The following is a 13080-nucleotide window of genomic DNA, read 5'->3' as shown; positions in this document are numbered from 1 at the left end:
CTCATAACTTTTCTTTCCTTTGAGGTCTTTGTCAAATATCACTCCTAGCACTTCAATGTCTTCTTTTTCCTTAACACCATCCACTACTATATTCTCTTGGTTCCCAAAACTGCATAATTGGCACTTCCCCCAGTTCACATTCATCCCAGCCACACAACAAAAAATCCTCACATGCAAATTTACTCTGTTGAGATCTGCTTGGGATGTACAAGTAAAGACCACATCGTCCATATAACTTAAAACCTTTAACTTACTACCATCACTACCTGGAATAAAAACACCACTCACACATTTATCTTTCTGCACATTCTTCAACAGGCCCTCTATAACGCATATAAACAGAATTGGGGAGAGTGGGCATCCCTGTCTGACTCCAGACAAGACATTAAAAGCAGGCCCCACATGCCCATTTACTAAAATCTGACTTGTCACCCCATGATAAAAACTCATAATAACAGATAATAACTTTTCTGGAATACCTAAGTGTTTTAAAGCAATGAACATAAAATCATGTGCAACCTTATCATAAGCCTTTTCGAAATCTATGGACTCAACAAACAGTGCATTCTTGTTAAAGTTACTGTAATAAATAGAGTCTCTTAAAAGCAATAAATTATCTGTTATTTTTCTTTTCGGTACTGCACAAACTTGGTATTCTCCCACAAGGTGGTCCACTACATCACTCAGTCTATTAGCCACAATCTTAGCAATTATCTTGTAGTCACAATTTAATAAAGTTATAGGTCTCCAATTTTTAAGATCTCTGCCATCACCTTTTTTATGAATTAATGTTATGACCCCTTTCTTCATAGATTCAGCTAAAACACCTGAGTTAAAAACATATTGCACCACCCGTGTAAACTCTTTGCTTAAAATATTCCAGAACGCGGAATAAAACTCAGCGGGGAGACCATCACAGCCTGGTGTCTTCCCTTTGGCCATCTTATCCAGGGCCTGCTTGATCTCCCCTTCACTAACATCATCAATTAAAAAATCTACTTTTTCAACAGGAACATTATTCTCCAAAATATTACAATAATCATTCATCTCCGTCTCACTGGCTCTGCTCTTATTACTAAAGAGTGTCTCATAAAATCTGCCAATCTCCTTCACCATCTCCTCTCCAAAAACTTCCCCCGTAGGGGTAAAAACAGATTTAAAAACACCTTTAGCATTAAAACATTTTTTAAAGAAATACCGTGTACACTGCTCGTTTTCTTCTAGGTGCTGCACTTTAGACTTATATACAATATTCCTTCCCTTTTCCAACAACCTTTTTTTCATCTCCCCCTTCACCTTAACAATCTCATCCTCCACCTCCACACCAACACGTTTAAACTTATAGAGAGTCTCTAACCGGGATACAAGCCTTTCATCACTCCTCCTCTTCTCTTGTGCTCTCTTTATGCAAAACATCTTAAAGAAATTAGAAAACTCTCCTTTAGCCCATTCCCACCACACTAAGACATTACTAAAATCAGGTTGTTTAGAAACACAGGATAAAAACACATGATTAAAACCAGCCATTACTTCCTCATCTTCCAATAGACTTACATTTAATTTCCAGAGCCCCCTCCCAAAATGAAGGGACTCTGTGACACTTATCTCAGCCGACACCATCTTGTGGTCTGAGAAAGTTGACATCATTTGATTGCACCGGACCACCTTAATCCCATCAGAGACCAGGATGTAATCGATCCGGGATTTACAGCGGCCACTATCTGATATGTACGTATATCTTTCATCAGTGCTAACCATCAGTCCAGCATCAGTAAAATGCAAGTCTTGAATAATTTGATTTAAAACATTGGAAGTAATATCAGTTCTAACCTCAGCAGAGCTCGCACGATCATTGACGGATCTAATGCAGTTAAAATCGCCAACAATAATAGTATCTTCACGACCAGGGATAAAAAACTTAAGGGACTCTAAAAAAGACAAACGTGCTTGTTTTTCTGCTGGAGCATACACATTAAAAATTCTCATCCTCTGGCCCAAAACCTCAAAAATTAAAACCATACAACGACCAGGTACTAAAGTTTGGCAATTTAAAACTTTAATGTCCCTGTTTCGCAATAAAATCCCCACACCTTCATTTTTGTTTTCTGCACATGTGGACCAGAAGGACTGCCCACACTTCCACTCATTTGCATAAGGTGCTGACTTTATTGCACACTCCTGTAAACATATCACATCACTTCTAACATTCGCAAGAATATCAAAAATTGCAGCTCTCCTAATTTCAGACTCAATACTTCTTACATTAATAGTTGTTACAACCAAAGTCATAATAACTAGGAAAAGAAAACCAAATGCTTTAAAATCCATCTTAACTTAGAAATTAACATTTTGGCCTTCAACTTTCCTATGTAAACTTGCAAAACAATCAGGCGACCCTATGTTAGAGTCCCTGTCTATTTCATTATCACTACCAAGAACAAGGGCTTCCTGATCCTCAGACCAGCTCCCTGTCTTACACCTTTTATTCACAACCTGCACATCCTCATCTTCCTCCTCCTCTTCTTCCTTACTGCGAGAAACTCTCTGACCAGGTGTTAGAGATCTCTGAGATGACCCAACAACTTCCATTCCCTCCTCCTCCCCCACAATTGGGTTTGGACATTCAATATCATCCATAGCCTCTTCACTAGAAAGAACATCACCATACACTGTCTCAATTTTCTCCACCACTTTCACTTTTTTTGCTTTTTTCTTTTTCACCAAGGTAAATTCACCTCCCACACCTGTCTCCTCACCAGTCACAGCAGTGGAAACACCCTCCTCCCCTGACCTCTCCTGAGTGCTAATGTGCTCCACTATCACAGAACTTTCCTCAGCCACCTGTGCCACATTAACACTCACACTCACACTCTCACCAACTCCAGGAACAAACCTCCCTCCCCCTTTTTCTCTTTGTTCTCCTCTATTCCCAGCTGCATCAGCATAACTTCTCTTCTTTTTATACCACATATCACAGCCTCTTGCCAAATGTTCCTCACTTCCACAGATATCACATGTCTTCTTCTCTGTACAAATACTTGCTTCATGACCAGTTTTCCCACAATTTCTGCAACATTCTCCTTTCTCAGGGCAATAATCCTGCACATGGCCATAGGCATGGCACTTTCTACAATATTGCAACTGGCCTTCATAAAAGCAGAAACCTCTCTCTCCTCCGATAGAAAACACCTGTGGTATGCTCTTCCTTCCATCTTGCATTCCTTCATCTTTTTTAAATTTTACAATAAACTTTCTCTTACAATTAAAGTACCCAAACTTGTTCTTAAGTCTTCCTATAAATTTCACTTCCTCGCAATACCGGAACAAAAAGTTTGTAACCATTTCATCAGAAACCTTAGGATTATACATGTGGACAATTACTACCTTTGTTGTATTCATAAATAACGGTTCCACTTTAATCTTCTTCATTATAGCAGGCTCACTTTTCATCTTCATTTCTTCAAGATCCATATAGACTCTCTGGCAAATCTCAGAACCACAAAAAGTAATATCATAAATTCCTTGCCTAGGAAAATCCTGTATAGCCAATACATTCCATACCTGTAGGTAATCAAGCTTGCGAAGAATCTCCACAACGATTTGGTCAAGTCCGATCGTCCCCCGGTGCTCGCCAGGAACGTAGATCCGCACCGTGTCCTCAAGTCCACGCGCCTTCTCGCTCATTTTTGCAGGTAAAACCCACGATCGCAGCTCAGCAACAATCCAGGGCCCCCCGTAAAGAGGGCCCCGATCACCACTCCTTTCAACCCAAACCACGCACAGAAATCCACACGTGATCTTAGCCAAAAGGCCGAGAAGCGATAACCGTGAAAGGGGCGGGCCCAACAAGGTCCCCTTCATGGGCACTATCACTGCTTGCTGTCAGGGAGGCTGCCAGACAATTTTCCATGCACACTCTGGGCTGGGGGGCAGTCAACCACCAGTACACACAGCAGAACCTAAACCCATACCATTATTGCTAAGCAGCAAGACAGGGGCCCATTGCACTCCCACGGGGCCTTTTTAAATGCAATCCATAACCCGGATTTGCCAGGAACCCTTCTTACTCCTCCTACTTGCATGTGACACTGGGCTTAGGATCTGCATAGGAAACACACACACAAGCACACACCTACCTTTGTTGCCTGCAGATGCCTCCTTGGCTGTCCCCAAACGGTATCAAACCAACACCCACGGGAAGCTGTAAGCATAGAGGACATGCCTGCACCCCATTGGACTTACCTGTGTGGGTTAAATCCGGGTTATTTGACAACCTATGGCGGTGATGGTTCTGCTCAGGCAGAGCAGTGCTGATGCTCCTCATAAAGCTGTCGCTGCTGTGAAGGTTCTAGGTGACATCACAAATCCCTTTGGTTACATACACAACAAAGCTGGGTTGTTGTTGTTTACACTCTGCAAGGCCTGTGGAAGTGAGTGACATCATAGCACTGTAGTTCTGAGGGTTCAAGATGGATGCAACAATCTCCTGTTGCTTCTATGAAGGCCGTAATAGACGACATCACCAAACAGCTCCATAGTCACATACACAGCAAAGGAGAGATGTTGTTTACACCTAGTGATGTCAGTGGTATTGAGTGACATCACAGCACAGTGCTAAGGCTCCTGGGCCTGGACACAGCAGCGGCTGCAATATCTCAACGGAGAATACGTTTATATCTATGTGTGTGTGTGCGCATATATATATATATATATATATATATATATATATATATATATATTTCTCCGCCGAAATCACTTTTAAACCCATTTCCACCTTTTTTTCCCTTCTCTTCCTCTTACTTTTTTTTCACGTTTTTTTACGTTTTTCTCCTTTTCGCCTCTTTTCTGGGCGTATTATTCTTCTTTTTCTTCTTTTTTTTCGTCTAATGCATACCCCATCAGTGCAGCAATGCTTATTCAATACCGCCAGCAGATGGAGACACTGGGGGATAATTTTCTAAGGATTTATACTGATTTTTCCTGTCTGAATTTGTCGCACAGAAAGTTGCAGGCCAAATATGTGTGACATTTCTGCGACTTTAGCTTCTAGAGCATTTTTACAACATTATACATAGGTGCTGAATACATAAAAAGCGACTGTTCAGCGACAGACAAGTCGCATCGGCTGAAAGTAGGCCAGAATGTCAGTCCATGTTGGAGCAGGTTTAGATACAGTCTAAAGCATAGATCTCAAAGTCTGTGCACAGAATTTAGCAAGGGCCTCGCACCTTCTGATGCATCAGGTAGGTGCACAATAGCATAGCCTAACCCTCTGTACTTTGGTCTATATTGATGCGGGACATAGACAGCCAGCTGATGACCAATCCATTAGTGCAATGGATGGCTGGAAGCATTTGTCTTTGCCTTTGCAATACCACAGAAGCAATGCATGGTCAATGTACAGCAATGACACACCTGTGTGAACAGCCAGGAGACCCCCCCCCCCCCCCCCCCCATGTTATGTTACATAGTTACATAGTTAGTACGGTCGAAAAAAGACATATGTCCATCACGTTCAACCAGGGAATTAAGGGGTAGGGGTGTGGCGCGATATTGGGGAAGGGATGAGATTTTATATTTCTTCATAAGCATTAATCTTATTTTGTCAATTAGGAACATTCAGCACCCACCCGCTATCAAGGCAGCTGCCTATCATGTCATGCCCTACCTGCACAGGTGTGCTGGCTACTCAAATGATCCAATTAAGGAGGCCATTTAGTCAGCAGCAGCAGAAGTCCTGTGCCTGGACGCTCCAATAGCGGCCAGACACAAGCAGAAGCAGAAGCAGCAGAAGCAGCAGCAGCACCACCTTTTGTTTTTTGGCTGCAGCAGCAGCAAGGCCCACAGGGCTGGCTAGCTGGCTAGCCAGCAAGCAGGTAGCAATGAAAGTAGGAATCTTTCTTTTTAACCCTGTAAGGGGGTGGTGCACTGTACCCGAAGATACTGCCATATCGGGTCAATGCATAGGGCGACGGAAGCAAGCTTCGAAATCGGCCCCCGTTCTCAAAAATCCATTTAATATATGGTCCCCAGATAGGGGACGTATCAGATATTAAACTGATAAGAACAGATACTACACTTGATCTTAGCCAAAAGGCCGAGAAGCGATAACCGTGAAAGGGGCGGGCCCAACAAGGTCCCCTTCATGGGCACTATCACTGCTTGCTGTCAGGGAGGCTGCCAGACAATTTTCCATGCACACTCTGGGCTGGGGGGCAGTCAACCACCAGTACACACAGCAGAACCTAAACCCATACCATTATTGCTAAGCAGCAAGACAGGGGCCCATTGCACTCCCACGGGGCCTTTTTAAATGCAATCCATAACCCGGATTTGCCAGGAACACTTCTTACTCCTCCTACTTGCATGTGACACTGGGCTTAGGATCTGCATAGGAAACACACACACAAGCACACACCTACCTTTGTTGCCTGCAGATGCCTCCTTGGCTGTCCCCAAACGGTATCAAACCAACACCCACGGGAAGCTCTAAGCATAGAGGACATGCCTGCACCCCATTGGACTTACCTGTGTGGGTTAAATCCGGGTTATTTGACAACCTATGGCGGTGATGGTTCTGCTCAGGCAGAGCAGTGCTGATGCTCCTCATAAAGCTGTCGCTGCTGTGAAGGTTCTAGGTGACATCACAAATCCCTTTGGTTACATACACAACAAAGCTGGGTTGTTGTTGTTTACACTCTGCAAGGCCTGTGGAAGTGAGTGACATCATAGCACTGTAGTTCTGAGGGTTCAAGATGGATGCAACAATCTCCTGTTGCTTCTATGAAGGACGTAATAGACGACATCACCAAACAGCTCCATAGTCACATACACAGCAAAGGAGAGATGTTGTTTACACCTAGTGATGTCAGTGGTATTGAGTGACATCACAGCACAGTGCTAAGGCTCCTGGGCCTGGACACAGCAGCGGCTGCAATATCTCAACGGAGAATACGTTTATATCTATGTGTGTGTGTGCGCATATATATATATATATATATATATATATATATATTTCTCCGCCGAAATCACTTTTAAACCCATTTCCACCTTTTTTTCCCTTCTCTTCCTCTTACTTTTTTTTCACGTTTTTTTACGTTTTTCTCCTTTTCGCCTCTTTTCTGGGCGTATTATTCTTCTTTTTCTTCTTTTTTTTCGTCTAATGCATACCCCATCAGTGCAGCAATGCTTATTCAATACCGCCAGCAGATGGAGACACTGGGGGATAATTTTCTAAGGATTTATACTGATTTTTCCTGTCTGAATTTGTCGCACAGAAAGTTGCAGGCCAAATATGTGTGACATTTCTGCGACTTTAGCTTCTAGAGCATTTTTACAACATTATACATAGGTGCTGAATACATAAAAAGCGACTGTTCAGCGACAGACAAGTCGCATCGGCTGAAAGTAGGCCAGAATGTCAGTCCATGTTGGAGCAGGTTTAGATACAGTCTAAAGCATAGATCTCAAAGTCTGTGCACAGAATTTAGCAAGGGCCTCGCACCTTCTGATGCATCAGGTAGGTGCACAATAGCATAGCCTAACCCTCTGTACTTTGGTCTATATTGATGCGGGACATAGACAGCCAGCTGATGACCAATCCATTAGTGCAATGGATGGCTGGAAGCATTTGTCTTTGCCTTTGCAATACCACAGAAGCAATGCATGGTCAATGTACAGCAATGACACACCTGTGTGAACAGCCAGGAGACCCCCCCCCCCCCCCCCCCATGTTATGTTACATAGTTACATAGTTAGTACGGTCGAAAAAAGACATATGTCCATCACGTTCAACCAGGGAATTAAGGGGTAGGGGTGTGGCGCGATATTGGGGAAGGGATGAGATTTTATATTTCTTCATAAGCATTAATCTTATTTTGTCAATTAGGAACATTCAGCACCCACCCGCTATCAAGGCAGCTGCCTATCATGTCATGCCCTACCTGCACAGGTGTGCTGGCTACTCAAATGATCCAATTAAGGAGGCCATTTAGTCAGCAGCAGCAGAAGTCCTGTGCCTGGACGCTCCAACAGGGGCCAGACACAAGCAGAAGCAGAAGCAGCAGAAGCAGCAGCAGCACCACCTTTTGTTTTTTGGCTGCAGCAGCAGCAAGGCCCACAGGGCTGGCTAGCTGGCTAGCCAGCAAGCAGGTAGCAATGAAAGTAGGAATCTTTCTTTTTAACCCTGTAAGGGGGTGGTGCACTGTACCCGAAGATACTGCCATATCGGGTCAATGCATAGGGCGACGGAAGCAAGCTTCGAAATCGGCCCCCGTTCTCAAAAATCCATTTAATATATGGTCCCCAGATAGGGGACGTATCAGATATTAAACTGATAAGAACAGATACTACACTTGATCTTAGCCAAAAGGCCGAGAAGCGATAACCGTGAAAGGGGCGGGCCCAACAAGGTCCCCTTCATGGGCACTATCACTGCTTGCTGTCAGGGAGGCTGCCAGACAATTTTCCATGCACACTCTGGGCTGGGGGGCAGTCAACCACCAGTACACACAGCAGAACCTAAACCCATACCATTATTGCTAAGCAGCAAGACAGGGGCCCATTGCACTCCCACGGGGCCTTTTTAAATGCAATCCATAACCCGGATTTGCCAGGAACCCTTCTTACTCCTCCTACTTGCATGTGACACTGGGCTTAGGATCTGCATAGGAAACACACACACAAGCACACACCTACCTTTGTTGCCTGCAGATGCCTCCTTGGCTGTCCCCAAACGGTATCAAACCAACACCCACGGGAAGCTGTAAGCATAGAGGACATGCCTGCACCCCATTGGACTTACCTGTGTGGGTTAAATCCGGGTTATTTGACAACCTATGGCGGTGATGGTTCTGCTCAGGCAGAGCAGTGCTGATGCTCCTCATAAAGCTGTCGCTGCTGTGAAGGTTCTAGGTGACATCACAAATCCCTTTGGTTACATACACAACAAAGCTGGGTTGTTGTTGTTTACACTCTGCAAGGCCTGTGGAAGTGAGTGACATCATAGCACTGTAGTTCTGAGGGTTCAAGATGGATGCAACAATCTCCTGTTGCTTCTATGAAGGCCGTAATAGACGACATCACCAAACAGCTCCATAGTCACATACACAGCAAAGGAGAGATGTTGTTTACACCTAGTGATGTCAGTGGTATTGAGTGACATCACAGCACAGTGCTAAGGCTCCTGGGCCTGGACACAGCAGCGGCTGCAATATCTCAACGGAGAATACGTTTATATCTATGTGTGTGTGTGCGCATATATATATATATATATATATATATATATATATATATATATATATTTCTCCGCCGAAATCACTTTTAAACCCATTTCCACCTTTTTTTCCCTTCTCTTCCTCTTACTTTTTTTTCACGTTTTTTTACGTTTTTCTCCTTTTCGCCTCTTTTCTGGGCGTATTATTCTTCTTTTTCTTCTTTTTTTTCGTCTAATGCATACCCCATCAGTGCAGCAATGCTTATTCAATACCGCCAGCAGATGGAGACACTGGGGGATAATTTTCTAAGGATTTATACTGATTTTTCCTGTCTGAATTTGTCGCACAGAAAGTTGCAGGCCAAATATGTGTGACATTTCTGCGACTTTAGCTTCTAGAGCATTTTTACAACATTATACATAGGTGCTGAATACATAAAAAGCGACTGTTCAGCGACAGACAAGTCGCATCGGCTGAAAGTAGGCCAGAATGTCAGTCCATGTTGGAGCAGGTTTAGATACAGTCTAAAGCATAGATCTCAAAGTCTGTGCACAGAATTTAGCAAGGGCCTCGCACCTTCTGATGCATCAGGTAGGTGCACAATAGCATAGCCTAACCCTCTGTACTTTGGTCTATATTGATGCGGGACATAGACAGCCAGCTGATGACCAATCCATTAGTGCAATGGATGGCTGGAAGCATTTGTCTTTGCCTTTGCAATACCACAGAAGCAATGCATGGTCAATGTACAGCAATGACACACCTGTGTGAACAGCCAGGAGACCCCCCCCCCCCCCCCCCCCATGTTATGTTACATAGTTACATAGTTAGTACGGTCGAAAAAAGACATATGTCCATCACGTTCAACCAGGGAATTAAGGGGTAGGGGTGTGGCGCGATATTGGGGAAGGGATGAGATTTTATATTTCTTCATAAGCATTAATCTTATTTTGTCAATTAGGAACATTCAGCACCCACCCGCTATCAAGGCAGCTGCCTATCATGTCATGCCCTACCTGCACAGGTGTGCTGGCTACTCAAATGATCCAATTAAGGAGGCCATTTAGTCAGCAGCAGCAGAAGTCCTGTGCCTGGACGCTCCAACAGGGGCCAGACACAAGCAGAAGCAGAAGCAGCAGAAGCAGCAGCAGCACCACCTTTTGTTTTTTGGCTGCAGCAGCAGCAAGGCCCACAGGGCTGGCTAGCTGGCTAGCCAGCAAGCAGGTAGCAATGAAAGTAGGAATCTTTCTTTTTAACCCTGTAAGGGGGTGGTGCACTGTACCCGAAGATACTGCCATATCGGGTCAATGCATAGGGCGACGGAAGCAAGCTTCGAAATCGGCCCCCGTTCTCAAAAATCCATTTAATATATGGTCCCCAGATAGGGGACGTATCAGATATTAAACTGATAAGAACAGATACTACACTTGATCTTAGCCAAAAGGCCGAGAAGCGATAACCGTGAAAGGGGCGGGCCCAACAAGGTCCCCTTCATGGGCACTATCACTGCTTGCTGTCAGGGAGGCTGCCAGACAATTTTCCATGCACACTCTGGGCTGGGGGGCAGTCAACCACCAGTACACACAGCAGAACCTAAACCCATACCATTATTGCTAAGCAGCAAGACAGGGGCCCATTGCACTCCCACGGGGCCTTTTTAAATGCAATCCATAACCCGGATTTGCCAGGAACCCTTCTTACTCCTCCTACTTGCATGTGACACTGGGCTTAGGATCTGCATAGGAAACACACACACAAGCACACACCTACCTTTGTTGCCTGCAGATGCCTCCTTGGCTGTCCCCAAACGGTATCAAACCAACACCCACGGGAAGCTGTAAGCATAGAGGACATGCCTGCACCCCATTGGACTTACCTGTGTGGGTTAAATCCGGGTTATTTGACAACCTATGGCGGTGATGGTTCTGCTCAGGCAGAGCAGTGCTGATGCTCCTCATAAAGCTGTCGCTGCTGTGAAGGTTCTAGGTGACATCACAAATCCCTTTGGTTACATACACAACAAAGCTGGGTTGTTGTTGTTTACACTCTGCAAGGCCTGTGGAAGTGAGTGACATCATAGCACTGTAGTTCTGAGGGTTCAAGATGGATGCAACAATCTCCTGTTGCTTCTATGAAGGCCGTAATAGACGACATCACCAAACAGCTCCATAGTCACATACACAGCAAAGGAGAGATGTTGTTTACACCTAGTGATGTCAGTGGTATTGAGTGACATCACAGCACAGTGCTAAGGCTCCTGGGCCTGGACACAGCAGCGGCTGCAATATCTCAACGGAGAATACGTTTATATCTATGTGTGTGTGTGCGCATATATATATATATATATATATATATATATATATTTCTCCGCCGAAATCACTTTTAAACCCATTTCCACCTTTTTTTCCCTTCTCTTCCTCTTACTTTTTTTTCACGTTTTTTTACGTTTTTCTCCTTTTCGCCTCTTTTCTGGGCGTATTATTCTTCTTTTTCTTCTTTTTTTTCGTCTAATGCATACCCCATCAGTGCAGCAATGCTTATTCAATACCGCCAGCAGATGGAGACACTGGGGGATAATTTTCTAAGGATTTATACTGATTTTTCCTGTCTGAATTTGTCGCACAGAAAGTTGCAGGCCAAATATGTGTGACATTTCTGCGACTTTAGCTTCTAGAGCATTTTTACAACATTATACATAGGTGCTGAATACATAAAAAGCGACTGTTCAGCGACAGACAAGTCGCATCGGCTGAAAGTAGGCCAGAATGTCAGTCCATGTTGGAGCAGGTTTAGATACAGTCTAAAGCATAGATCTCAAAGTCTGTGCACAGAATTTAGCAAGGGCCTCGCACCTTCTGATGCATCAGGTAGGTGCACAATAGCATAGCCTAACCCTCTGTACTTTGGTCTATATTGATGCGGGACATAGACAGCCAGCTGATGACCAATCCATTAGTGCAATGGATGGCTGGAAGCATTTGTCTTTGCCTTTGCAATACCACAGAAGCAATGCATGGTCAATGTACAGCAATGACACACCTGTGTGAACAGCCAGGAGACCCCCCCCCCCCCCCCCCCCCATGTTATGTTACATAGTTACATAGTTAGTACGGTCGAAAAAAGACATATGTCCATCACGTTCAACCAGGGAATTAAGGGGTAGGGGTGTGGCGCGATATTGGGGAAGGGATGAGATTTTATATTTCTTCATAAGCATTAATCTTATTTTGTCAATTAGGAACATTCAGCACCCACCCGCTATCAAGGCAGCTGCCTATCATGTCATGCCCTACCTGCACAGGTGTGCTGGCTACTCAAATGATCCAATTAAGGAGGCCATTTAGTCAGCAGCAGCAGAAGTCCTGTGCCTGGACGCTCCAACAGGGGCCAGACACAAGCAGAAGCAGAAGCAGCAGAAGCAGCAGCAGCACCACCTTTTGTTTTTTGGCTGCAGCAGCAGCAAGGCCCACAGGGCTGGCTAGCTGGCTAGCCAGCAAGCAGGTAGCAATGAAAGTAGGAATCTTTCTTTTTAACCCTGTAAGGGGGTGGTGCACTGTACCCGAAGATACTGCCATATCGGGTCAATGCATAGGGCGACGGAAGCAAGCTTCGAAATCGGCCCCCGTTCTCAAAAATCCATTTAATATATGGTCCCCAGATAGGGGACGTATCAGATATTAAACTGATAAGAACAGATTTTTTTTTTTTTTTTTTTTTTTTTTTTTAAAGCCGAGGAACGTGCTTTCGATTCACCCAAAGTGCAAGAAAAAGTGCAAACGTGTTACACTAAAAAAACGTGCACAAAGGATGCGGTCTATCGCAAGCCCTTCTCCGATAGGAGAGAGGCCCCCCAACAAACCTTACC

The 13080-nt window shown here is 44.4% G+C and overlaps 4 non-coding genes across 4 annotated transcripts; all 4 read right to left on the bottom strand.

Moving 5' to 3' along the window:
• Positions 1-5918: 5918 nt before the first annotated feature.
• LOC130304272 (U2 spliceosomal RNA) lies at positions 5919-6109 on the bottom strand. Its single transcript, XR_008854059.1, has one exon. It is a non-coding gene; the product is annotated as a U2 spliceosomal RNA (small nuclear RNA).
• Positions 6110-8193: 2084 nt separating this feature from the next.
• On the bottom strand, positions 8194-8384 carry LOC130304271 (U2 spliceosomal RNA). The gene has a single exon (XR_008854058.1). It is a non-coding gene; the product is annotated as a U2 spliceosomal RNA (small nuclear RNA).
• A 2097-nt stretch (positions 8385-10481) lies between these two features.
• LOC130304270 (U2 spliceosomal RNA) lies at positions 10482-10672 on the bottom strand. Its single transcript, XR_008854057.1, has one exon. It is a non-coding gene; the product is annotated as a U2 spliceosomal RNA (small nuclear RNA).
• Positions 10673-12758: 2086 nt separating this feature from the next.
• LOC130304286 (U2 spliceosomal RNA) lies at positions 12759-12949 on the bottom strand. Its single transcript, XR_008854073.1, has one exon. It is a non-coding gene; the product is annotated as a U2 spliceosomal RNA (small nuclear RNA).
• Between the last annotated feature and the right edge of the window lie 131 nt (positions 12950-13080).

Source organism: Hyla sarda, unplaced genomic scaffold (genome assembly GCF_029499605.1).
Source record: "Hyla sarda isolate aHylSar1 unplaced genomic scaffold, aHylSar1.hap1 scaffold_1268, whole genome shotgun sequence".
NCBI classification, from domain to species: Eukaryota; Metazoa; Chordata; class Amphibia; order Anura; family Hylidae; genus Hyla; species Hyla sarda.
Note: the sequence above shows the minus strand (reverse complement) of the source record. Positions and strands in the feature narration are given on the sequence as shown.